General features: G+C 50.3%; 1 protein-coding gene and 1 pseudogene across 1 annotated transcript in view; one reads left to right on the forward strand and one right to left on the reverse strand.

Annotated features, from left to right (window-relative positions):
- Positions 1-23,336, reverse strand: part of LOC138498532 (zinc finger protein 850-like) — a 511,734-nt gene that overhangs the window by 425,236 nt on the left and 63,162 nt on the right. The window contains exon 5 of the mRNA XM_069622312.1: positions 20,738-20,798. The gene's annotated coding sequence lies outside the window, so the exon portion shown is untranslated. The remainder of the gene's footprint in view (positions 1-20,737; positions 20,799-23,336) is intronic.
- Positions 1-23,336, forward strand: part of LOC138498530 (zinc finger protein 585A-like) — a 1,446,290-nt pseudogene that overhangs the window by 284,644 nt on the left and 1,138,310 nt on the right.

Genomic DNA, 23,336 nt, shown 5'->3' on the forward strand with positions numbered 1-23,336 from the left:
CGAGTAAACTCCGGAGCCCCGAAGTCTCTTTGGGACGAGTTCGATGGCGCCCTTCCTCAGCATCGCCTTTACCTCCAGGAGAAGTTGAGGGACGTGAAGTTCTTTCCTGGCCACGGGGGGGACGCGCGGACACCTTCTTTGAAATTCGAGCGCGTGGCCCCGGGCCAAGGCGTCCAGCACCCAACGGTCGGTGGAGATGGACTCCCACACGCTGACGAATCTCGCCAGCCGGCCTCCCACCGGGGTGCTTCGGTGGGGGCCCGACCCCACGGTCGGTTCAATCCTGCTTCGACGAGGCTTTGCCGCCTTGACCTCCTTGGCGACGACGGCGGAGTCCGCCAGACTTGCCTCGTCCTCTGTAGGCCTCCTGAGCCGACGAGCGGGCCGCTTGACGGTAGGTGGAGAAACCGCCGCCTGAACTTTTGGAGGCGCCCTTGCCTCCGCTGCTCCGAAAGGGCGTCCGTCGTTGTTGCAGAACTCCAAGGGCCCGGGCCGTCTCGGTGTCCGCTTTAATGGCCTGAAGGGAATCGTCCACTGTTTTCCCAAACAGGTTGTTCCCATCGAAGGGCATGTCCAGGACTCTGGCCTGAACGTCTTGACGGAAGTCCGTAGCCTTGAGCCATCCACGCCGCCTAAGGCAAACGCCGTTGCCCAACTGGCGGAACCCGGTGTCGGCGATGTCCGTCGCAACGGTAATGGCGTGGTCCGAAGCCACCTCACCTTCCTGCAGGATCTCCAGGGCCTCTGCCCTCTTGTCGTCCGGCAAGAAGTCCAGTAGGGGAGCCAGTTTGTACCAGAGCTCCCTGTCGTAGCGGGCCACGATAGCCAAGGCGTTGGCCGCTTTAATCGACGTCGCCGCAGACGAGATGACTCTGCGTCCCATAGCGTCCAATTTCTTTCCCTCGCCGTCCGGTGGGGAAGTCGATGTGGAGGCCGCACCCCCCCCGCGCTTTTTTCCTGGCCGCCGCGGAGACGACGGAGTCCGGGGTAGGCTGCGCCCGGAGGCACAGGGGGGCCGTGTCCGGGACCCGGTACTTCTTCTCGTACCGGTCCCTTCTAGCTGGCGTCGTGGAAGGGTTCTTGAGGAGGGTGAGGCCCTCATCCCAAATGTCGTCCAATAGAGGCACTGAGAGGACCGTCTTCCTCTTGGCCTCGCGCCGCTGATAAAGGAAACCTTCCTTCTTCTTCTCCTCAGGGCAGAGTTGGAAAAGCTCGGATGCCCTGGTGATCATGGAGTGGAACGATCCAATCTCGTCGGGCGGAGAAGCCCTGGTGGGAGGCGACGACGGTACATCCTCGTCGTATACCTCGTCGTCCGTACCCGTCGCTGCCGTGTCAGTCCCCGTATCATCCCCTCGGGTGGACGGGGAGGAGGGCTGGAAGGGGCGCGACGGCTGAAAAGGAGGCGGAGGGTGGATCCTTCTTTTCTTGGTAGGGGGAACACCAGAAGGTCTCGGTCCTGGGTCCCCCGACGGGAGAGGTTCCGCCGGCAACGGTAGTCTCGTCCTTATCTCTGAGCATAAGGACTGTATAGCCAACAAAATGGCCGCCGAGCTGTCTCGCGGCGCTGGCAGAGGGGGATCCAACGGGCAATCAGGGGCCCCGTCGGTACCCTCGATGTCGTCGTCGCCTGCGTCGGGATCCATCCCGACGGGCCGGTCTCCTTCCACGCCGAGGCCGTGGCTTAAGACTTCGACCAGCTCCTCCTCCGAGGTTGAGGCCGAATCTACGACGACGCCCTGCCCCCCCTTTTTCTTCCCCACGGGGGATTTCACGGGGGCCCTATCGATGGGCACAAAAGAGGACTCCCTCCGAGGTGGCAGGGAGACTCTGAGCCCCAAGGTCGCCACCACTGGTGTAGCCCCCACAGGCTGAGCCAGGGCCGCCGCGACAGTTTCGATAGAGGGCTTGGCCGGATGGATTAAGGCCTTCACCACCTTAGGTGCGCTCACCGCCTTATCCTTGAGGGGGGGGGGACACTGCCTCGCTCCCCCTCCGATGGGGCCTTCGAGCTCGACCGGGGCCTCTCCAGGAGCTTTGCCGGGTGCTCGGCCTTCCTCTTACCCGACCCAGAGCGTTGGCTCGTGGTTGATGGTGCCGGGGAGGGTGCGCCCTGCCTGGCGCCCGTAGAGCCCGACCGTTCGGCGCTCCCGGTGCCAGCGGACTCGCGGTACTTTGCCTTGTGTTGGACCCCCGTCGCCGGGGCGTCCTCAAAGGTCTTAGAAGACCGCTCGGATTTCTTCTTCTTCTTCTCGCCTGACGGGCTCTTACCTTCCAGCCAGTTGGCGAGACGTTGATGGCGGTCCTTCATGGTCCGCTCCGACATGTTGCCGCAAAACGCACAGTCCTTCTCCACGTGCGTCTTGTCCTCATGTAAGCAGTAGAGACAAAAAGGAGTGTTCGTCCTCCTTAAAGACGTTCTGCAGCTGGCATCCAGGGCAGACCCTGAACAGCTTTCCGGGCGTCGAGCATCCCTTCTCCTGGGCCATGTCCGGGCCTGAGAAACTTCTGGAGTCCTCCAAAAGTGTAGCTCGACGAAATCTTCACCCTTGAGGGGCGCAGACGAATCCGACACGGGTCCCCGTTGATCGGATGGAGAGTCGGTGGAGCTTGAGGCTCTTTTGACCGAAAACAAGAAGTTTTTTGAGAAAAAACGTGAAAAAATAGCACTAACGCTCGAGAGCAATAGCACGAGGATCCCAACACATGAACGTGCGGTAAAAATCTGAAGATGGCTGCCAGAGGCGGTGCTTAGGTAGAGGGCAGTCATTGGCTGTGGTCAGTATGACGCAGAGACCAGTGATTGGATATTACTACGAAAGACAGATCAGAAACGAAACTGATACTGGTTTTTTCTTTACCGAGGATTCCCAGCCTGACGACGGGGAATATTCATGAGCATGTGAATCCATGCCAGACCCCATGCTGGAGAATCTGCTCTGCACTGTTCTTCACTCTTACTGCAGATGAGGAGACCATCCACGTATTGGATGATCTGGATCATTATGTCACAAGGTACAATTATTTCCATTATATTTTCCCCATCAGTATCATTGTCAGTGAACAATTCCTCATCAGTCAAATCACACAAAGCTACATTTGGATCTATGCACAGTACTGTTCTCCATTCGCATCCATGTGTGTCCAGTCCTATTACCGCGATATGTTTGCTTGAAACTTGTACCCCTTCCAAATCAATAGACATTATCGTACCTAGCACGACATCTGAGTTCACAATGGGGCGGAACACAAAATCAGATGGCACTATCCATTCTTTTCATGTTATCTCGGGCACCACTCTAGCAAGTGCCCGTATTCCATAAATGAACATGTCTATATCTATGTGCACTCCCTTACTGCTATTTCGTTTGTCATAGTACTTATCATTAACATAGCTCTTACTGGGCATACCCCCGGAGTGGAGCACACTATCCCTCTTTCTGTGAAGGAGATGGTCATATTCAATTTGCTCAGGAGGTCCCGTCCTAACAAATCTATTGGGGGGGGCTTCATGATATAGTAGCGGTGCTCGCACTGTCTTTCCCCCCACTGTTATGTCTAAATCTTTTGTGTAAGGAACTTTCAAAATAGCCCCAGAAAACCCCTGCGTTTCCAAATTTTTTCCTGAGAGCGGGAACCGGCCTTCCATGAGGCACGATTTTTCAGCTCCCGAATCCACCATAAAGATGAACTGCTTGTTGCATATCTCCGCACCCACCAGTTGTTCCTCTTCTGCACGTAGGGTAGTTGATAGGACTGGAACCGCAAGTGCTTTCTGTGGGCTGTCCTAGTCTGGGTATGTTTCTATTCCGGGGACAGAAAAGACATTGGGCCTCATTACAACTCTGGCGGTAGCCGTGCCCTTATTAAGGGCACTACGGCTGCCGCCAGAGTTGCATTTTTTCCGGCACCCGCGAATGGGAAGAACCGGGTCATGCTGAGCTTGGCGGACCCGGTAATTGCCCATTGCCGGGTGCCGGAATCAAGGCCCTCCTGATCCCCATTCTGCCCCATAGGGCTGAATGGGGATGGGGAGGTCGGATGCACCGGCACATACAGAGTTGTGCTGGTGCATCCGACGTGATCTGCTCACGGGTGCCGTTACTCCTGCCAGGAAAAACCTGGCGGGTGAAACGGCACCCATGAGCAGAGCAAGTAGTATGGCGTTCCGGGAACTACGGTACTGGCATGCTTACCGGTACCGTAGTTCCCGGACCGCTATGCTTGTAATGAGGCCCATTGAGCCTCATTACGAGTTTGGAGGTAGCCATGCCCTTAATAAGGGCATGGCTACCTCCAAACTCAGGTCCGGGTCCGTGGTCCCTGAATGGGGAAATACCGGGCCATTCCGACTTTAGAGGGCCCGGTATTTCCCCATTCAGGGAACCCGGACCCAGACCATCCCCATTCCCATTTGAGCCCCCATAGCACTCAATGGGAATGGGGAGCATGCTAACAACTGACCAGACGTCCAGAGTGGGTCCCGCGAGGGGACCTTGTAATGGAGCAGTACAGGGTTAACGGTGCCAGCACCTTTACCAGTGCCGTTAACCCATTACCATCTCACTTGTAATGAGGCCCATTGTCCCCAACTACAGCTGCGCCGCGGAAAGGTGCCGGCACACCATTTGCAGTTGTTGCAAATATATTAGTTTGAGCATTTACCATCGTATTCTGACGTGCTATTTGTTGTTGCATACCTTGCTGCTGAGGTTGCTGTCTGGGTTGCATTTGTTGTGCTCTCTCATTATAGCACTGTTCCTGTTGCACACTCCCACCCATTGGTAACCAATAGGGACTTCCTGGATGTGGGTGACCAAATTGTTGCTTGTTTCCCATGGGAGGTGTCCCTTGGTGATATGCCATCGGTCGCATCCGGCATTCTCTGGAAAAATGTCCCCACCTCCCACAATTCCAGCATGACCCTTGGGGTCCTCCCCTCATTCCTTGTCCTCCAAACCCTCTATTTCCCATCCCCCCCAAATCCTCCTCTCTGTCCCCAGTACCCACCTCGTCCTCTTGCAGGTCTGCCCTGCCATTGGGGTCCTTCGTATTGCTCCTCTCCCGCCCATTGCTCTTGTCCGTTTGCAGACCAAGTTGCTGCCATCCTTGCTGGTGTATTTCCTGACCCCTCCTCTCCTTCCCCCTGCCTTTCAGTGGGTAGCGCTGAATTGATTGCCGCGACCGTCACTAATTTATTCTGAACTAACTTTGCTTCGTCTGCCAACCTTCTCTATGCTATCTCTTTTTCTCTCTCTTTGATCCTCCTACAATGGTGTACTATTATGCTCTGAATCTCCGGCCACCCTTTGGCTTCTACCCAGATATTTATCCAAGGCCTTCTGTACCTCCTTTAGGAGGCCTCGCATAATTATAAAGTAAAAAAGGGCTGTGGATTGGTCCCACACCAGGCCCGTTTCTGATCTCCACATGTCCTGCACTCAAAGGATGAATTGCGCAGCCTCTTCCTCCTCTCCCATAGTGCATTGCATTACTAAATGCAAGTCTGGGGTATCTGGGAAAGTTCTCCGCAATGCATCCCACGCTTGCGCCCTCACATTGTTAAATGATGACTCATCATGGCGGTCACAGTTTATTGTTACTCCCGGGAAACCGGCCTTCACCCACACCCCATCTGCTTGATCGCCAACTGCAGACACTAATAACCTTTTTACATCCCCTATAGCCAAGGGTACTCCTGCCGTGTTCTTTTCAAATGCATGTATCCACTTCCCCGCCCCACCCGAAAGTGGAGGGAGTAGTTTCAGCAAGTTATTTTTGTCCATCTGTGCCCATGGTATGTAGTGGGGTCTCCCTGCTCCCTTATGTATCGGAGGCATCTGTAGTTTGGCATTACCTCCTTTTTTACTTACCGTTATCTTCTTTGCATTGCTCCTGCCTGGTCATCTGCTGCTTCTGCTCGCACTATTCTTATTGGTTTGTCATTTTAAATGGAAGAAGAACAACTCTCCTGATTGCCACTCATGTTCTGGTCCCTTAGGCACATTCCCCTATGGCGGCGGGGAGGGTTTAGACCCCCCTGCTACGCTGGGTGGAGGCGTCAAATCACTAGCTACACTGGGTGGCACCTCTCCTCCCCCGGGCAACATATGTCCCCTATCACACAGTGCTCTTAGTCGTGTTATTTCCATTTGTGTACTGGAAAGTTGTCTTTCTAAATACCCAGTAAGCCGTGCTATGTCTACAGGAGGGGCACTAGTGGGCCCGTATAGCCCTCTTGGGTCATAAGGTGGCGGGGCCGTGGCAGCTGGGATTGTCAGGGCACTCGGCACATGCACATACCTGGGATCACTGTATCCTGCAGCGGGCCTCGTTAATAATGGGTAAAGCCTGGTGAGCAAGTTCCTCCCCCCACCTCCTCCCCTCTACCAACTCTGCAGTTGTTCGGTTCCAATGAGAAGACTGGCTGCAAGAATGCAACAAAATCCACACTGTATCTTCTGTCTTCCGTCCCACTTCATTGACCCAGATACAGCCCTGAGCAGGGGCCAGAGCAAAAGCTATCTGTCTCTATAAACCTGCCCGCACCCCACAGACCCTGGCCATAAAGAACATAATCCCCATGCCCCTTAGAACAGAGACAACAGTTAAAAGTGACCCTTGAGTCTGTCTGTTTATTTACGCTCTAATATGGACAGAGCCAACGTGCCTTTTGCATGCAGGTTCGGGGAAACCCAATGATGGGCTAATGTGTATACGAGTGAACAATATAACATACATGGCTACTTAGAAGTTCTCATGTTAAACTTGCACGATGAAAGTATGATGCATGTTAACCTTTGATACAAAAATGCTCATAGAAATAGATTGCAGCAACGTAATGTATAACTAGTATAATACTGTACACGCCAGCACTCACTTTCATAAATTCAAATGTAAATACATGTACAACATTGTCTAAACATAATACAGCAGCTAATCCCTCTCGACAAGCCACAATCCCTACTAAGGATGCGCACACAGACCCCGAGCTATGAACTGCCTTTTTATGAAAGATGAACATTGATTCAAGTACACGTTTTATTTCTTGATGTGTTCGTTTGTTTTCTTTGTTATGATGAGAGTGCTTAGCCAGATGAAAGATATAGTATACTTTAAACCAGTATGACCTGAGTGCAACATAGTAAGCCACGTGTAAAAGCCTGCATATAAAAGTGTGTCTAAAGGCCCTGTTCTTCTGTGCAACGAGGAACCATACCGCAAAGCGGTCTCGATTCCCTTCTGCCCATCATGGTGTCAAGAAAGGTTATCAGAGATGTGATGATGTTTGGACATTTGATCACTAAACCCCCACAATGAAACGTATGCCCATGATGATATGTGCCTCCTGTGACCTAGTCATTTCAGCCATATATTCAGAATCCTCTTTGTTGTTATCAGACCGACACCTCAGACCATACAATGACCCCATGAGCTCTACCCCTGAGTCAGTATATCCTGACTTGTTTAAACAGGTTGAGCGCAGTATTTAATGGGTGAAGCTTAATCTATGACCAGTAATAAATAACCTACCTTTGAAACATGTTTTCACAAGTGTTTGAGATACAGGCCTTTGAATTTACCGGACAGCTTATGGTAATGAATGAATGGGAGTGTGTGGCCACAAGGGCAAATGTCAAATGGTTAGTGTAACGGAAGAAAACAGTACAAGTGTCAACTCTACATACCAACCCGATGAGCCCAGCTGACCGATTTACCCATGACACAACGTCATCTCACCATGTGCCCTTGAGCCAACCAAGTATCTCTGACCCTATGGCACCTATAGGTGTCCACTCTTAGTGTCCAATCCCAACTATTCATGTGCCCCTAGGCCTTCCCACAGCCTGATGACGATTTCCCTGTATATAACTGAATTGCAACATGTTTTCTGCAGAGCGCTCTCAGCGTGAGCAGAGTAGATTCTGCTTCCGCTATTTTAGATAAAGCCTTTGATACCACCAGCACTTGGTCTTGGTCTCATTCCCTCCTGGGATGTGTTTTTATTGACTCCAGTGGGAGATTTAACTGTATTTTTGGGGGCCTCTCACTTACAGAAGACAGCTTTCCTCATGGCCATCACCTCTGCCCGAAGTGTAGGTGAGATCCAGGCCCTGTCCTGCAAGCAGCCTAATTTGACTTTCCACTAGAAGAGGGTGGTGCTTTGGAGGCACCCCTCCTTCATGCCCAAGGTTCCATGGCAATTTCATCTCAATGAACCCTTGGTGTTGCCAGTGTTTTTTGTGACGCCTTTGTCGCCGGCTGAGATGACTTTGCATTCGCTGGATGTGGCTCGAGCGCTAACGTTTTATGTGGCCCGCACAAAGAGTTTCCGAAAGACTTCTCAGCTTTTTGTGAACTTTGGCCCTGTGAACCATGGGAAGGCCCTGTCCAAGGCTTCCATTTCCAGGTGGCTCTCCGGCTGCATCATTGTCACCGGATGGCAAACCGACATCTGCCTGGCCATCCGAGAGCCCATTCTACCAGAGTGATAGCTGTGATGATGGCCTTTCTATCTGGTCTGCCCCTGCTGGACATTTGCAGGGCTGCTACGTGGAGGGCGACACACCTTCACAAAATTCTACTGCGTTGACAGGGATTCCAGGGAGGAGTCCAGAGACGGCCATGCGGTGCTGCGTAACCTGTTCGCTTGAAGGTGAGTAGTTCCACATTAGCCGGCACGAGGACTGCCCCATTTGCTATAACCCTGGGAGCTGCATACCTGAAACCAACGCAGCACTTCCATCACCTAGTTCCAAATTAGTCGGCATAATGACAGCTCCATTCGCTATAAGCCTGGGAGCTGCATGCCTGAAACCAACGCAGCACTACCATCGCCTAGTTCCACTTTCACCGGCACGAGGACCGCTCCATTCGCTATAACCCTGGGAGCTGCATACCTAAAACCAACACAGCACTACCATCGCCTAGTTCCACATTAGCCGGCATGAGGACCACTCCATTCGCTATAACCCTGGGACCTGCATACCTGAAACCAACGCAGCACTTCCATCGCGTAGTTCCACATTAGCCGGCACGATGACCGCTCCGTTCCCTATAACCATGGGAGCTGCATACCTGAAACCAACGCAGCACTTCCATCGCCTAGTTCCACATTAGCCGGCACGAGGACCGCTCCATTCGCTATAACCCTGGGAGCTGCATACCTGAAACCAACGCAGCACTTCCATCGCCTAGTTCCACATTAGCCAGCATGATGACCGCTCCATTCTCCTTGTTAGTTTTCATCAATCAACTTAAACACACTGCCAAATACATTCCATTTGAAACTTAAATTTAGACAACCGCATGGCGTTCGCCTTGCTCTCCTGCCTTGCTGCCATCTATAGGCAAGTCCTACGTATAAGGAGCAACGGTGACCGTTAACCCTTACCGCCGTACTACGAGGTCCCTTTGCGGGTTGGAGGATTTAACGCCTGCTTCTTGCAGGCGTTAAAATCCAACCCGCTAAGGGACCTCAGAGCTAATTACGGCACTGCAGAATTGTGGTGCCGTAATTAGCGCCTTCCCCATTTCCATAGAGCCCTATGGGGCAGAAATGGGAATGGGGAAGGGCAATGGCGGAAAGGGGATTTACCGCCCCTCCAACCTTGGAATGGGGCGGTAAATCCCCTTTCCGCCAAGGCAGTGCCAGTATTTTACCGGCATGAGCCATGGCGCTAATAGCGCCATGGCTCACCAGCTACCGTGTAATGAGGCCCCATGTTTTTCTACTACCGCGAAACTAAGGGTAGTACCTTTAACCGGAAAACTCTGCGGCTGGTTTCTTCCCTGGCAGTGCAACAACCTTCAGCTTTCCTCCACGTCGAGATCTTCTCTTCCTCTGGACGACGACGCAACTTGCACCCGCTGCCAGGAACAACTGCCCCCGCTGGAGGATCCTTTCCACATAAGGTACTGTGTTCCGCCTGGCTTCCCTTGCAACCAACTGTACGGGGTAGATTTAGCCCCCAGCTTTCGAACCTGGGTTAGCCTGGGACATCCTAGCTAAACTTTTCTGAGCCTAACTAAACCCTTTCTGAACTCTCTGCAAGACTTTTCAAGCCTGTTGTATTTGTGTGATCTTGGGTGCATTTGTGCCCTGCTCTCTCCAAGAGTGGGCCCGTCCTATGAACTCTGGCTCACAAATAGACTTTTGACGGTCCTGCCTTGCTTAAGTGTTCCTAAAGTATTAGTGTGGTGTATTTTCCTACATTCTGCCTTTTTTCCCTCCCTTTTTAATTAACCTATTGGAGTGCCATCTATAGTTAAGCGCTCACCTCTGTCTGGAAATAAGTGGTGTTAACTAAGACTTGTCTGATAAGGAATAAGGGATGTATATATTTTAATAGTAACTGTGTTTTGAAGTGATTTACGAAATAGTGCTGTAGTGTTTCAATAAGTGTGTTTTTAAATAAATAATTATATACTTTTACACTAAAGCTCTGGTCAGTGTTTGCTTGTGCTACTGTATCTCTGTACCTATTATGTATGCTCTGTATACTGCCTAACTCTTCTTGAGGGAAGTCGGACTGCTCAGCCACAGCTACCAGGTAAATCTGGGTGGTACAGACTGCTACCAAGTGGGTTTACTGCCAACACCTGTAGTCCTAAATCTTTTGCAGTGGTCCCTAAGGGAACTGCACAGGTTTCTGCCTAACAGTGGCCAGCCGCGATGTTAGTGCCACTCTTCATTAGCTTCGCTATATCGGCACCCTTCCATAAGCACGCTGTTACTATGAATGAACTCTTCACCCGAGTGCTTAGAGTTCCTGGAGATATCTACCTCACACTGAGCATTTGTTACCAGACAAAGTATTAGCGCAAAGGTTAAATGCACTTCTGGCAGTCAACAGGTCTCCAGCGTAGTTTTACAGATAAGAAGGTATTGCCCAAGTGCCGACACACTCCAGCATGCAACAGGTCTTTCAGATATTACAATGGATTCAACCTGCATGCACATGCTGCTCCGTAGCACTTATCTGCTTCTTTTCTTCTTTCAGGTCTGGAAACTGTGCAGAGGGCAGGGGTTCATCCTGAAGCCAGACGGTAGCCCAACAAATGAAAAACGTCCAGGAAAAAACAAGGAGGCAACAACGTAGGAAGAAACGTGCCACATGGACCGTGTTGCTAACAGGTAAGCGTTGCTCACCTGAACTGCAAACGCTGAGCACGGATTGGAGAGTGGCATGGCCTTTTATATACTTTGTTTCTCAAGATGATGGGCAGCTGGGCATTTTGGAAAAGGTAGTTTGATCTCTGTGCACAGATCGCAGCATTTCAAGAAAAAAACCATACACACAGAACCCTTTGCCTCCAGGTGCGGTATGGCTTAATACATACAAAATAGGGCTTCCTTTGTGAGTAAGGAGTGTACTGTGCCTCCCCTTCCTGGTGTTTTATGTGGGCTGGGGGTCAGTGTTATGGAGAACCTGCCCCTCTTTTGCTGCTCAGTCCTGACATCAGTCAACCATCTCCTTCATATCCAGCCTAGCCCAGAAGCCTGGTAGTCCATTGTAGTCTTTCAGGACTTAATTATTGTTATCAGAACATTGGATACTATTACCCAAAACAAAAAGAACTATTGAACTATTGGAACACATCCCAGACCATTGTGTTGCAGCCAGAAGCTACACTAGCCATAGTGTTCCTTCCTGTTCCATAACTACTGATTAGTCTGGCACGAAGCCCAGACTTCCACAGTAAACAATACCGGGCCTCATCGCGAGTTAGGCAGTAGCCTTTAAATGCAGCGGTAAGGGAATCAGCACCAGCAATACCGCTCCACCGGATCACAAGTCAGAGCTAATTCCTTCAGCCACCAAAACGAACTGGTGCTATTACAGCCAGCGCTAATAGCCCTGACAACACAAAGGGCAATTACAGCCATATCAAGTCCATGTACGGCAGTATTGGCGCCGAAAACCGGCGCTAATCCAGCTGAGATTTATCTCCAGCCTCCGGCTGGAGGTAAAAGAACACAGGTGCCAGAAATGAAGCCACAGGTGCATCCACTGCACTCCAGAGGGCTACATAAGGCTGTTAGGGAGAATTCTCAAGAATGTGCTAATTTCCCTTACCTTTTGAGACCCCCCGGCAACTTTGCTGGATTTCTGGGATTACATTTTTTACCTGGGAAGAGTGTGAGCCTTTTTTGCCCCACTCTTCGATGTATTTTGTGTGTGTTTTACTTTTGTGTTATGTGGTTATGGAGTCTTAAAGCAACTCCAGTGGCATCATCTTTTTATGTGTGTCACACAGCACCTTTAGTGCAGTGGCACAGGGGTGTCTTTCAGACTCCCCAAGGTTTAAATACATTCTCTGGGACTGACTAGCATCTCCCAGAGCATGTAAAGTAATTTGGCTTTACTAGTCTTTTTAAATTTCCTGACCCAGCACACACTATCTTCCTATAGAGTGCTGGAGGGGTTGCTTAGCTTCCCCTGCGTCAAAACACTCATGTAACAGTAAAATGTTACCTTTTCCTACTTTAAATGGCTGGTGGCAGTGGTTTAGATCATCTACCTAGAATTCTCGCGACTACTAACAACGGTAGCTCAAAATCAAGGAAAGCCACGTTTTTCAATATGGCGCCCAAGACCTATCTGTAAAAACAAACTCCCCACTTCTCAGACTCGCATGACTATTGTGGTAGGTGGTGGATCTTGTACCCACTCACTGCACCCTGTCACCATGCTTGTCTCCTGATTCTGTCGACTGGGGCATCTTCTGCTAGGCTGTCATTGATGCATGCACATGTGCGGGCGGGGGGGCGGTTGACTCGTTGACTCACCTCATGCCTCCTGTCTGCTGGCACCCACCTCTGCACCTCCAACTCCTGTGATGCCCTCCATGTCCAGCACTGTAGCATGACTTGAGGAGGTACTTACAATGGTATTCCCATGCAGAAAAGCTGAACCTAAAATGCATTCAGCTTGCCTGCAGGTGAAGAACTGCAATGCCAAAGTAGCATGCATTTACTCATCCGAAGGACCTACTCTCCGTCTTGGTTTCAGAAAAGTATGCAAGGGAAATGCAGAGCAGGACAGTGCCACTGCTCTCCCTAAGCACGCAATGAACACAGTCCTCCAAGTCTCTGCCCAGCAAAAGGACACCAAGGCTACTTCTTACCAGCAGAAAGCTGTCCTCTGTCCCCCCATCTTCATTTAAACCTGCATTACCATGTTTTATTTTATTTTGTTCATCCTTCTATTTTCCAGTATGGGGTCTGGCATGGATTCACATGGTCATGAATATTCCCTGTAGTCAGGCCGGGAATTCTCGGTAAAAGAAAAACAGTTTCACTTTAGTTTAAAAACGGTCTTTCTCCTATAAACCAATCACTGAGCTCTGGGTCATACTGCCCCTAGCCAATGATTGCCCTCTCCCTAAGCCCCTCCTCTGGCAGCCATCTTGAGATTTTTATCTCACATCCAAGTGTTGGGAGTCCTCGTGTTTCGCTCTTACAGCTTTTTGGGTTTATTGCGTTTTTTTGCTAGTAAAATCCTATTTTTGTTTGATCGAGTGTGTGCGATATCATTTCTTCATCCGATTAATGGGGTTCTGTTTGACGGCATCTTTCATAGGATCCTCAAGGGCAGAATCATTGGTGTTTCTTCTTCGAAGTTTCCAGAAGGCCATCAGGCCTACACTGCATGCCGGACCATGTCGGAGGAGAAGGAGGACGGGGCTTCCCTCTTCAAGCTCTGCACCAGCTGCGGTTTGCAGAATGTTTTCATGGAGGACAAGCATTCCCAGTGCCTTTATTGTCTTCACCCGACGCACAAGGAGGAAGATTGTGAGATCTGTCGTGGCTTTACCAAGCGCACTATGAAGGATCGGCACACCAGACTGGCGGCGTGGCTCAAAGCCAAGGCCCCTACCCCCTGTGGTTCACAGGGGCATGCCTCATCTGGATCCGGCCAGTCAAAGTAGGCTTCTAAGTCCTTTGAGGGCGCTCCATCCGTGGGTGCCCAAGACAAGGCCAAGCACTGCGAGGCAGTTTCCGTTAGGGTTGCCACGCAAGCGGGTTCCACGACGGCCAGGGCACACGCATCAACATCTCCATTGGCCTCAGTCTCCAGCCGTCACTTCAGTTCTTCGCCATAGAGAAAGTCAGGTACCCCGGGCAAGCTGTGGAAGAAACCGGAGAAGGCCAGACAGCAGGACAAGATGTCCAACCTGCCCATAAAAGCCCAAGTGATACAAGCTAAATCGTCCTCATCTATCAAGCTGGTGGCGGCCGCCCTTTCGAAGGCAAAAGGGCTGTTCTGGTCCAGGGTAACCCTACGGTGACCCGGGCGGCCAGGGTCTGTGGGTGGGTTGTAGAAGAGCTCCAGGGCACGGATATTTCTTCTTCCAATGAGGAACACGAGGGTTCCATCCATACCATCCAAGAATACATTGGGGATGACTGGAACGTCGAGGCGGTAGTCCACCCCGGAGAGGCCGCCGACGATGATGATGACATAGGCGCTGGGCCCAGCTACCCTACTCCCCAGGCACCTCCCAGAGATCTGTCACAGGACATTCTCTCGACCCTCCACACACTGGTGTCAGAGATAAAGACGAGGATGCCGATGGCACCTCCACCGGCACCACTGGCGATGACCCTCTTGACACTAGGGCGACAACCGCCGAAGAATAGGAAGAGGCGCCCTACGCCTCCGCTCCAGCTGCCAGTGCCACCCACCCCACCCCCAGTGATACAGGGATGGACATGGCGACGACAGACACCGGCGACGACAGACACCGACGACAACAGTGGTATCTCTTCACCTCCAAGGGCTTCTCCCCTGGACGAAATGGGCTCCTTCCACTACATGGTCACACGCGCATTGGCACTCTTCCAGCTCATGCCAGATGAGACGAAGAAGGAGGGCTTCATTTATCAACGCCGGGAGGGAAAAAGGAAGACCATTCTAGCGGTGCCCCTGCTGGACAACGTCTGGAATGAGGGTCTGGCACTGCTGAAGAACCCCCGCCTCAGCCTTGGCAAAGAGAGACCGGCTGGAGAAGAAATACCAGATGCCGGAGTCTGCCCCGAAGTGTCTGCGATCCCAGCCATCACCGGACTCGGTGGTCTCGGCGTCCGCACAGGAGAAATCATCCAATCTGTCAGCCTCCGTTAACGAGGGGAAGAAGTTGGACGCCGTAGGTAGAAAGGTCATCTACTCAATGGCAACGATGGTCAAGACGGCAAGCGCTTTAGCTATCCTAGCCAGGTATGTCCTGGAGTTATGGTACAAGATGGCCCTGATACTGGATTTCCTGGACAAATGGGTCGAGGCGATGGAGATCCTTTAGGAGGGCGAGGTTGCGTCAGACCATGTTATCACCGTGGCCCTGAACATTGCGGACATGGGGTTCTGCCAGTATGGAAACAGGGTTTGCCTCTGTTGTCGTGGCTGGCTGAAGGCCACCAACTTTAGGCAAGAGATTCAGATGAGGGTCCTGGACATGCCTTTTGACAGAGACAATCTCTTCGGAAAGGCCGTCGATGAATCTCTTCAGGCCATCAAGACCCACACAGACGCCCGTGCCCCGGGCACACTGCAACAGCACTGTCTGTCCTTTCAATCCTCAAGAAAAGTCGGGCAGATCTTTGAAGGGTTTCGGCAGAGGATCGTCCTCTTACCGCCAGCCCTCCCGTTCCTCAACCCTGGAGACCTTGAGGGGCTGTTCCAAGGCCTTTGGAGGTGACTGCTGTTGTCGTCAAGGCTCCCAAGGCGGCGCACTGGCCTCCAAGCAGGACTGAACTGGCAAAGACGTCGGGCTCCCACCCATGCATTAGGCCGGCTGGCGAACTTCGTCAGCGTGTGGGAAAACATCTCCACCGATCGATGGGTGCTGGTCGCTCTTGGCCACAGACACACTTTGGAGTTTCAGCGAAAGTGTCTGCGGATACCACCAGTGTCCCGGTAGGAACAACACGTACCTCAACTGCGGCTGGAAGTTCAGGCCATGTTAAAAAGAGGCTGTAGAGCTAGTTCTGGAGTGATTTCGGGGCTCCTGCGTTTACTTCAGATACTTCTTAGTAAGAAAGAAAACCAGGGGCTGTAGGCCCATCCTTGATCTACGACAACTCAACAAGTACATCAAGTCCCAACAATTCAGGATGGTCACGTTGCAGCACATGCTTGGCCAACTGAAGCAGGGAGACTTCCTATCGTCACTGGATTTAGATGACACGTACTTTCACATCCCCATTCACAGAAAAGATTGCAAGTTCCTGCCATTCGTCATACAAGGGAAACACTACCAGTTCAAGGCTCTCCCCTTCAGAATGAAGTCGGTGTAAAGAGTCTTTATGAAGTGCCTAGCTCTGGTGGCAGCCCATCTGCGCCTGCAGGAAATACATTTGTACCCATACCTCGACAACTGGCTCATCCGGACCAAGTCAAGAGACATTGCTGTTGGGGTTCTCGGTGAACTATCCAAAGTCCTGCTTGATTCCATCGCAGGACGTGCTGTTACTGGGGGCCAGGCTCAAAACTATATCCTGCCTGGCTGCCCACTTGGAAGAGAGGGTAGCAGCCATTTTGGGAAAAGGTTAACGGCTGTTGGCACTGAAGATCGCTAAGGTGAGGACCATCAAGTCACTGCTCGGCATGATGTTGTCGTGTATCTACCTGATCGGGCTCTGCGGGTGCGGATACGACCCCTCAAAAAATACCTGGATGCCCGTTGGATCCAGGTGTCCGGAAACTTCAAGGACAGGATTGTGCTCGACGAATAGTTCCATCGAGCGATAAGGTGGTGGGGCGTGCGCTGCAACATCGCCGGAGGAACAGACTTTCAGAGCCCCCCGTACCGGGAAACGGTCATGACAGACGCTTCCCTGCAGGGCTGTGGAGCCCACACCGAATGTCTCCATGCCAGAGGCCTGTGGCTGCCAGAGTAGTAGCAGCTACACAACATCCTGGAGCTGCGGGCAGTATTTTGGGCCCTCAAGTTATTCCTTCCGTCCCTCAAGGGCAAAGTGTTGAGGGTCTTCACGGACAATACCACAACAATGTTTTACATCTGGAAGCAGGGGGGAACCAGGTCCCCTGTGCTCTCCAGAGAGGCGCAGGAACTGTGGCACTGAGGCGTCGCCCAGGGAATGTTTCTCGTTTCTTTTCACCTGGCATGAGTAAAGAACACCGTCGCTGACTCTCTCAGCAGGGAGCTGCGCTTTTGCCACGAGTCAGAGCTTCGGCAGGATAAAGTCTTCCTCAGGTGGAGCAGACCCCAGATCGATTTGCATGCAGAGGAGCATGGGGGATGCATTCTCATTCCTGTGGGAAAGCCTGTTCCTGTAAGTGTTCCCTCCGTTGCCTCTACTACTATGAGTCATCAGTCAACTCAGACGGTGGCGGTGCAGGATGATCCTCGTCGCACCAGCATGGCCGCGACAGATCTGGTACCCGGACCTTCTCGGCATGTCAGCCTTGCCTCCAGTCAAGTTACCAGTGGTCATAGATCTGCTTGCCAAGGAAGGAGGCGCAATCCTGCACCACGACCCAGGATCACTGAACCTGAAGGCTTGGCTCCTGCAGCATTAGAGTTTGGTGGTTACGAGCTGCCTGCCAGGGCGTTGTCGACTCTTAAATTCTATGGGCACAAATGGAAACGTTTCGCAACTTGGTGCCGGTCACAGAAGATTAACCCTCTGAGGGTCACAGCCCCCCAAGTCACGGCCCTCTGCCATATACTTGAGTGCAGACACCATTTCTAAATGTGCTGCGCACTCATGCTTCCTCAAAACAACTAGTCTGCATGTTCAACGTTGTGTTTCTTTCAATCTGCACTAACTTCTTCCTCCTCCTCATCTCAGTACTTGAGGCTTTATCGGAGTTGGAGTCCATAGAATTTCTAGGATTCCCAAAGTGATATTGTTTAGGACTTTTATTTAGAAATATGTGTGTGTTGTGTGTATGAGTTATGAATGGTATTTTGTCTAGAGTGATTTGCATGAAGGGGTTTCTGGGTTTTACAGCGGGGGGGGGATTTATACTGTGACAACAAGCCATCAATTTAAGAATTATGAGGCCCTCCTCCTAGATGGGGAAGAATACTGCATCCCTCATGATGGGGGTCATCACCTTCCCCCGACAGCCGACTCCTCCCATGTGATCCTCCCCACCAGTACCACCCCCAGGGTGAGGAACAGGTAGCTACTACCGTCCCTTGGTCACATGGGAGGAGATCAATCCCAGGGAATCAGTGATGACTCCACAGGATTCATCACACCTGTCACACCGCCCTGATCTTTAATTCAGGCTAGATCATCCAAGACGGAAACCAGTACAGGCTCAGTGCCCATAAGCGGGCAGAAACCCAATTGTGCAGGATGCAGAACTTGCTGGTCTTCCAAAAAAGACCTAAGCTGGGGAGTGACTATTGACTCCAACAATTTCATAAAGAAAGGGAGAAAAGAAATGGGACTGTAGTTTGCTAGCACTGTAGCATCCAAAGATGGTTTCTTCAATAGTGGGATAACCAACCCATGTTTCAGAGCGGCAGGAATGAAACCAGACACGAATTGAGGTCTCCAGCAAGCAACGCGCCTATCTCCTTGGCTATAGATTTAAAGATGGAAAGAGGAATCTCATCTAGAGATGAGGCCGATTTTAGACAAAGCCCCATGTTTACCTTTGTGGGGAGGCTAATAAATTGGAAAGACTGGAACCTCTGTAAAGGTACCATGGCCTCGGAAGGAGGTACAGAAGGTTGCAGCACAGATGTAGAGGACTCTTGGTTTCTGATGTTATCCCTAATAACCTTGATTTTATTTGTGGGTGGTGGGAGGGTGGGGACCGATTGTTGCAACGTTTCTGGGAAGCTAGGGCTACAGATGCCAGTTTCTGAGCAGAAAGATTTTTCACTGTCTGGGAAAAGTTGTTTTGGAGTATTGACAGCCGATTGAAAAAATGCTGCCAAAGTAAGATTTTCTTGCAGCCTTTATTCCAAGATCATATGAGACTAACTCATCTTAAAAAAAAGTTTCAAAGCAGGATCAACATATAAACGCCATTTCGGCTCAGCATTGCGGACAGTTGCCCACCATGCCCGGAGATCCGGCGAGAACCAGAGAGCTGAGGGACATGCAGCTTTCTTTACCAATTTATTTTTTGTAAATCTATTTTTATTAACTTGTGACAGGGTCAAGCATTGAAGCAATTTAACATGAGGGGTGGACTCTCTAAACATACTGTAATCAACTGGACACATTACCGCGTTGTTCCCCCCCCCCTTGCAGCCAGAGTTTTTCATTCTCTTTGCAATTTAACGATTGGAACAGTAACCAAAACTTGTTACTGTCCTGGACCACGTGGGCTATTTACGAGAGAGCTCTGTACCTTTCGAGCCCGTGTCTTTCCTCTCATGTTCAGCGTTTTGTCAGGCCGGCCTGTCCTTTCACTGAAACCTATTGTGGAATTGCAACCATTCCGATTCCACTGAGGAGTTACTCCCGTGGAGTGCTGCCGTTATCTTTTCCACAAGGTAAATGTCCTTTGCTGTGGACGACCACTCTTGCATCGTGGGAAGGGAACCCCTTTTCCAGAATCTGGCCCGACATGCGCGCAAAAAATGCAGGGTGCGAGATGCGAGGACTTGATGAAGACCTAGGCCCAGTTGATGGAGCCACATCTTGGAGCTTCCCTCCCAGGTCAATTTGTTGGAGAGTGCTTCAAAGTGGGTCATCAGGAATGCACACGGGTTGCTAGCCAATAGGGGATCCCAACACCTAACAATGCCAGTTGGCCATCTTATACCACAACTGGCGACAATAAGTTAATAAATAAGGGATGCAGATGATTTCAGGAGCCTGCAATACTCGGATCACCCGACTTGCTAACCGTTCATGAACGTGTGCAAGTGGGCATGTCACTGTCCATGACTCACCTTCCTTAACAATCACGAGGGCGACCGTTTCAATCACCTCATGTTGTGACTGCTCTAGCGGGTGGGCAGGCAAGGGGAGTGTGTGTCTGTGATACTTCCGCACTCCATATTATCCTTTCCATTGACTCTACCGCATGCCCTCAATTCCCCTCCAGAACGCTCACTCATTCATTCCTAGAAACAAGAAATACACCCACCAAAGTGGAGATCTGGTGTTCCGTTTCATTCAGCCCCTCCCGATTAAGGCTTTACCACCAATCCCTTGCTCCCCGGGTGATCAGCAAAGAGGACAACCAACACTAGGTGTAGCTACCAATGTGCTTATTTAACTCACTTTTACAATTCCGCTCCTCCACCCCCTATAGAAAAGTGCTGAGATCCACCATACAGGTCCAATAGCGAATTACCAATCGAGTTTAATAGGACGGCACAGAGGAAAGGATTAACATAACATACTATGTGTATTTGTAGAGTGTACCCAGCTCCCCCCACACACACTGATGTATTTTCGTGCCCTGGACAGAAGGTAACAGATTTTCATTGTTACAAAACTCAGAGGTTCATTCTGTCAACCTTGGATGGATGAAGGGCTGGGTGGACCTGCAGGATTCAAACTAGTTACTATGAGATCACACGACCATGGATCCTACCATAGAATGCACTAGTCCACTGAGCCACAGACCTGGATGCTAAACCTGGATCTGGACACCAGTTTCAGGAAGAGGCAGGAAGGGAGACAAGACAGGAGAGAAGGAGACATGAAGGGTAGAGGAACGCAGGGTGGGAGACCGGCTATCTCAGAAGCATAGAACAAGCTGTGCAGACAAAAACTACAGCAGTTATTTACCTTTTGGTGCCTGTGCTTCTTACATTTTGCAGAGTCGGATGACGCAATATTGTGTTTAGATCTAGAAATAGAAGACATTATTACGTTATTAAATACTACAAACGCAAGACATCCTATAACGATATATAATCAAAACACCCAAAGAGGAGCTTCTGTTCTCTCCCTGCCCAGGAATGCAATGTCCATCACATACACAGAAGACAGGATTAACTGGAGGTGTATGTTATTTGGCATTTATATAGCGCCTTATGTATCATTGGTATGACCTCAAAGCGCTGGTAGGTTGAACGCCCTCGGGAACCACACTCAGAGAGAGAGAGAGAGAGAGAGAGAGAGAGAGAGAGAGAGAGAGAGAGAGAGAGAGAGAGAGAGAGAGAGAGAGAGAGAGAGAGAGAGAGAGAGAGAGAGAGAGAGAGAGAGAGAATATATATATATGGTATGGTGCGGTGCGTGGGCGCACCGGATATGTGTGCAGCTGGAGTGGTTGTTGCATGATAGCTGATTTATAGCGGAAGGTGTGGTGATGAGGAAATCAGTTGGAATGTGATCAGTCTGGAGGGTGGACACCCAGACTGAGATCTGGCTGCGTTAGGCCTGAGGAGATGCCTAAACTAGTTGGTATGTGCTTCAGCTAGCTGTGTTTTATTAGGGTGATGAGGTGTATGTGGGGTCATGTTAGTATGAGAACAGCTAGGCCGAATGTGTCATAGCATGGCCGTGTTCTAGTTGATTATTGGTGTATAGGGGAGAGTAAGCGTAGTAGTGTAATATGGTGATTATCAGTAATGCGCCGAGACCAAGCACGAGAGCAGGACCTCTGTTCTATTCCTTCATCTGTTCCATCTGCTTCATCCGTGCTACCCGCTTCATCTATTCCATCCGCTTCATCCGTTCCATCCACTGCATTCATTCCATTCATTGCATCCACTCATTCCACTCAATTAACTTTGTCCGTTCTATCTACTCTGTTTGTTCTATCTGTTCTGTCTATTCCATGTGTTCCATCCACTATATCTGCTCATATCTATCTACTCCATCTATCTATTTCCTCCGTCCTTTCGTCTTTCCATCCACTTCATCCGCTCCATCCACTTCATCCGTTCCATCCACTTCACCCGTTCCATCCATTCTATACGTTCTATCTATTCATTGGTTCTATCTATTCATCACTCCATCATTCGTCTACTCTATCTTTTCCATCTACTCCATCGAGTCTAATCCGTTCACTCATCCGTTCCATCCACTCCGTCCGTTCACTCCATCAATTCTATCCTTTCCATCTCTACTATCCCTTCATCCGTTCCATCCACTTCATCCATTCCATCCGCTCCGTCTATTCCAACTACTCCGTTTGTTCTATCCATTCCATTTGTTCCATCCACTCCATCCGTTCATCCACTAATCCACGCCATCAATCTATTTCATCCATCCTTCCAATCCTTCCATCCACTTTGTCCGTGCCGTCCACTTTGTCCGTTCTATCTACTCCGTCCATTCACTCCATCAATTCCATCCTTTTCATTTCTACTATCCCTTCATCTGTTCCATCCACTTCGTCCGTTCCATCCACTTCGTCTATTCTAACTACTCCGTCCATTCTAGCCACTCTGTTCGTTCTATCCACTCTATACGTTCCATCTATTCCATCCGTTCCATGTGTTCCATCCACTCCGTCAATCTATTTCATCCCTCCTTTCATCCGTTCCATCGACTTCATCTGTTCCATTGACTTCTTCTTTCTCAATCCTATTCCATCCACTTCATCCGATTCCATCCTCTTCATCCAATTCCATCCTCTTCATCCGTTCCATCAGTTCTAATCGTTCCACCCACTGAACTGTTCAGTTCACCCCATCCTTTCCATCCACTCCATCTGTTCCACCCATTCCACCCGTTCCATCCATTCCATTCCTTCCATCCGTTCCATTCCATTCCTTCCATCCTTTTTCCATCCACTCCATCCTTCGTCCACGCTAGCTTTTCCATCCACTCGAACAAGCCTAAACCGTTCCATTCATCCGTTCCATCTGTTCGGTTAGTTCCTTCCACTCGGTCCGTTCCATCCACTCTATCCATTCACTTCCATCATTTGCATCAGTTCTATCCCTTCATCCGTTCCATCCACTTCATCCGTTCCAAGCACTGCATCCGCTCTACCCTTTGCATCCGCTCTACCCGTTCCATCTATTCCATTCATTTCGCTTACTCTATCCGTTTCGCTCAGTCTATTCATTTAGTTACACTATCTGATTTAGTCTTTCTATCTGTTCCATCGGCTCACTTTGCTCTTTTATTTTCTTTGTTCAAGCAACCTTGGATTTCTGTTTGTTATGGCTATTCATTCCATTTGCTCTACGCTTTGATTTCTTTGTTCAAACAACCTTGGATTTCTGTTTGTTATGGCTATTCATTCCATTTGCTCTACGCTTTGATTTCTTTGTTCAAGAAACTTTGGATTTCTGTTTGTTGTGGCTATTCATTCTACTTGCTCTATCTGTTGATTCTTTAAGGAAAGAATGAAGAACAAGCAGAGACAACGTAAATAACACCTGGCCAAAACAGATGATCACTTTCTCACTAAAAGAGGAGTGAATAGTCG

This window comes from Ambystoma mexicanum, chromosome 5q (genome assembly GCF_040938575.1).
Source record: "Ambystoma mexicanum isolate Mex_15411 chromosome 5q, UKY_AmexF1_1, whole genome shotgun sequence".
NCBI lineage: Eukaryota > Metazoa > Chordata > Amphibia > Caudata > Ambystomatidae > Ambystoma > Ambystoma mexicanum.